This window comes from Humulus lupulus, chromosome 6 (genome assembly GCF_963169125.1).
Source record: "Humulus lupulus chromosome 6, drHumLupu1.1, whole genome shotgun sequence".
NCBI classification, from domain to species: Eukaryota; Viridiplantae; Streptophyta; class Magnoliopsida; order Rosales; family Cannabaceae; genus Humulus; species Humulus lupulus.
This window is the reverse complement of record NC_084798.1, coordinates 71,277,888-71,282,594: the sequence shown is the minus strand read 5'-3', so window position 1 is coordinate 71,282,594 and position 4,707 is coordinate 71,277,888. Positions and strand designations below refer to the sequence as shown.

Below are 4,707 nucleotides of genomic sequence, written 5' to 3'. Positions count from 1 at the left end.
TCCTTCTTGGTCATAAGGTACTTAATAGCTTAATGATATGTATAAACAATCACCTTATTACCAATTAAATGTTGCCTGAATTTGTCGAATGCAAAGACAATTACAAGTAATTCCTTCTCAGTAGTTGCATAATTCAATTGAGCATCATTCAAGGTTCGACTACCATAATAAATCATTCTGAATACCGTGTCAACTCACTGTCCAAGAATCGCTACTACTGCATAATCACTAGCGTCACACATTAATTCAAAAGGAAGTTCCTAATTCGGTGATACAACAATCAAAGCAGAGACTAATTTCTCCTTTAGTGTGTTAAATGCCCTTAAACAGTCAGAATCAAAGTTAAATCCCACACCATTCATAAGTAGAGTAGATAAGGGTTTCGAAATTTTTGAAAAGTCCTTTACCCAAGAAACTATGAACCCCCTTAACAAACACCGGAGGAGGTAAGTTTTCTATTGTCGAGATCTTGGCCCTGTCTACCTCTATACCATGGCATGAAATTTTGTGGCCCAAGACTATGCCTTTTGTCACCATAAAGTGACATTTCTCCCAGTTTAATATTAAATTTGACTCCTCACATCTTTTCGAAACTCTTTCCAAATTAGATAAGCATCCATCAAACGAGGGCCCAAAGACTGAAAAGTCATCCATAAAAATCTCTATACCTTTTTCCACCATGTCTGAGAATATAGACATCATACATCTCTGAAAGGTTGCTGAAGCATTACATAACCCAAATGGCATTCTCTGAAATGCAAATGTTCAATAAGGGCATGTGAAGGTAGTCTTTTCTTGATCCTCCGGTACTATGGGAATTTGATGGTATCCCGAATACCCATCCAAGAAACAGTAATAAGGATGGCCTGCCAATCTATCTAACATCTGATCTACAAAAGGCAAAGGGAAATGGTCTTTCCTGGTGGCCTTATTTAGTTTACAGTAGTTAATACAAATTCTCCACCCCGTCACCGTACGAGTTGGAATAAGTTCATTATTATCATTCTTAACCACCATCATGCCACCCTTCTTCGTGACTACTTGGACATGACTAACCCGTGCACTGTCAGATATTGGTTAAATTACCCTTGCATCCAACCATTTAAGAATTTATTTCCTTACCACTTCTTTCATTTAAGGATTGAGTCGGTTCTGAGCATCAATATTAGGTTTACTATCCTCCTCCATTAATATACAGTTCATCACTGTTGAAGGACTGATACCCTTTATATCTGCCAAAGTCCACCCAATTGCTAGTTTGTGAGCCCTCAACACCCTAAAAAGCTTCTCTTCTTCAATCACAGATAATGACGCTAAAATAATAACTGGGAGAGTGTCATTCTTAACCAAATAGGTTTACTTAAGATGATCCAGTAAAGTTTTTAACTCAAGAACTGGTGGCTTCTCGATAAATGGAAGAGGTCTCGCAGGCACTTGCCCCAATTCCTCATATTTATTTTTATAAATTTGCCCCGATGAGTTCAGCCACTTAACATATTCACTGGCTTCAATACCAGCACACTCTTCAGGACTTGCAACCAAACTCAACTCAAGTGGATCCTCAATAGACTGGACCCATTTATCTTGTTCCCCCAATACACTAATACTAAAACAATTGTCATTAGCTGAAGGATATTCCAAGGCTTTAAAAACAACCTCATCACCTTGTACTCTGAGCCTTAACTCACCCTTCTGTACATCTATCAATTCTTGCCCTGTGGCTAAAAATTGTCGTACCAATATAATAGGCACGTCCTCATCTTCCTCCATATCTAATACAATGAAATCCGCTGGGAAAATGAACTTATCTACCTTTACTAGAATGTCCTCTATAATACCTCTGGGGTGTGTTAATGAACGGTCAGTCAGTTGAAGAGTAACAGTAGTGGGTCTAGCTTCCCCTAAACCAAGCCTTTTAAATACAGACAGCAGCATTAAATTAATGCTTGCACCCAAATCACATAAATCTCTCTCACAATGAAAGTTCCCAATGGTGCAAGGTATAGTTAAATTGCCCGGATCTCTTAACTTTTGAAGAAACTTCTTTTGAATAATGGCACTACACTCTTCAATTAATGCAACGGTTTCATAATCCTCCATTTTTCTCTTATTAGACAATATCTCATTCATAAACTTCACATAACTAGGAATTTGTTCTACAACCTCTGCAAAAGGAATGTTAATGTGAAGTTTCTTAAATACTACAAGAAATTTGGTGTAGGCTTGGTGTATTTTGGCTTTTCTATCTTTTGAAGATCTTCAGTAACCTCCTCTTGTACTGGACTAGTAACATATTGATCCTCTGTCTTCTTCCCCTTGTTATCCACTGTAGGTCCATCATACTTAGTCCCACTCGTCAAAGTTACAGCTTGACATTGCTCTTTCAGATTTACCTCTGTGGAACTAGGAAAATTCCCTTGTTGTCTACTAGAAAGTAGTTTAGCTAATTGACCCATTTGTGTCTCCAAATTCCTGATTGAAGACCTTGTCTCTGTCATGAATTGATTTAATTGGTCTAGCTGCATTGTTAGTGAGTTCATTGGAGGATGTGGTGGTGGATGATATGGGCGTGGGTTTGGATCATAATATGGTCTAGAATGTAGTCCATAAGTCAGTAGATGAGGGGGTTGTTGAGGTCGACATTGTGGATACTGCGGTTGTAACCCTTGATTATTTTTCCAAGACATGTTAGGGTGATTTTTCCACGCAAGAGTATATGTATTTGAGTAGGTGTTCGGTGCAGGTCTTGAAAAGTTACCAATAACATATGCATGTTCCATAGGCATATTATTTACATCTATTTAGCAACTAGCTGTGCTCGGGCATTGTTTCCCCCACAAATCTCACAACTCATGACATTATGTACTTGCATTGCTTGTGCGGTGAGGTTCTTCTGCTGCAATTTCTCGGTTAGAGATGTCACTTGAGCGGTCAATAAAGCAATAGGATCGACCTCTAAGACTCCTACCACCTTCTTATTCTCACGCTCAGTAGGCCAATTATAGTTATTCATGGCAATCTCTTCCAATAATTCATAAGCTTCATTAGCGTTTTTTCTCATAAACGCTCCTCCCGATGCTGCATCTATAATTGTCCTTGTATTTTCCCCCAAACCATTGTAAAATGTATGAACCAGCAGCCACTTCTCTATTCCATGATGTGGGCATTTCCTTTGCAACTCTTTAAAATGTTCCCATGCATCATATAAAGACTCCCATCCAGCTGATGAAAGTTATTAATCTCTCCTCTAATTCGGGCTGACTTCGCAGGAGGAAAATATTTACCAAGAAACTTCTGAGCCAAGTCTATGAAGGTGATGAAGATAGCATTGGAAGGCAATCTTTCATATCCCTTAACAAAGATATAAGTAGAGAGCATAATTGTGAAGCATGTAGAATGCATGGTTTTGAGAAACATGTCTCATTTGTTTTAAAAGGGCAAGTGGGAGTTTGATGGGTTTTATGCCCTTATAAAACCATGTCAGACATGTAACACGATTTCATATTGTCAATAAAAGTAGTAGAAATCATTTAGTTTGACCACTATGTTGCTTGCTTTTTTTATTACATGATTATTGAAATAATACAAACATTTATAAAATCTCAAACATATAGATAGTTACAATTATAGTGATTAGGTCACAGTAGATTATAGTTGTAATTATATGTTCAAAAGAACGAGTCCTGATGTAACGCCCTGGATAGCCAGGACCTTTACACTGTGTGTTTATAAAGTGCCAGACTTGCTAATCAAGTCAATCAATTGAAAGCGTGTCATCGAAACTATAAAAGAACTAGGGTTTAAAATGTTTTGGTCTTAAAAGCCACATTTTCATTAAGAAACATTATTTATTTACACGGGATCCCAAAAATATCAGTTTAAAGGCCATTTACAAAAGTTATAAGGTTCGGATACAATAACCAGCCATACTAAGGCAAAATGAGCAGTTAGGTAATCCCTGTCCTGACTCACTCCTCGACCATGGTGATCGAACAGCTGGCTATGTACATTCCACCTCGGAGCTCTCCATCTCAGGCTTGGTCCAGCCTGCCCTTGCCTTTACCTGTACCACGTAGCACCCGTGAGCCAAGGCCCAGCAAGAAAACACAACAACAACATAGCATAAGCAATTAGCAAACAAGTCAATATCTCACATTGCATTACATAATCTCAACCATATAACCAATCGGTACAATCAAGTATTCCACATACTAAACATGTCAACACATATCAAATACAGTTCACAAATGATAACTAGGGCTGGCGCCCAAAGGCTGCCCCCTCCGTTATCCCATTGTCCTTGGCTACCAGTGGCCAATCTGCGCCCCGTGCGCTAATATCATGTACAGCACTCTTAGACCGCTTTTACATGTCCCATGGCGTAATACCAACGTTGACACGATACTATTCTCAGGAGCACTTAGTCCCATCACAATCATACAACCGGGTGCAGTTCTCTTACCTTTCAGTTCACTAGCTTCTGATGCCTCAAAGCCGCGAGCACGGTCCTCTACCCCGAGCCTCTCCAATGACCTAGTCACAACACAAATGAAACATCCTTTGTCACTAACCAATCCAAAACTACTTCTCAGAATCAATCCCATACTCTTGGAATCCCCCAAATCCCTAAAACAATGCACCGAAGACATCCCCCGAACCCCCGGAGCAAAGGCTCAAAATTGCAAAATCCCATGCTCTAAAATTGAC

At 39.1% G+C, this 4,707-nt stretch overlaps 1 non-coding gene across 1 annotated transcript; it reads left to right on the top strand.

Moving 5' to 3' along the window:
- Positions 1–3,149: 3,149 nt before the first annotated feature.
- On the top strand, positions 3,150–3,255 carry LOC133787558 (small nucleolar RNA R71). The gene has a single exon (XR_009872573.1). It is a non-coding gene; the product is annotated as a small nucleolar RNA R71 (small nucleolar RNA).
- Positions 3,256–4,707: the final 1,452 nt, after the last annotated feature.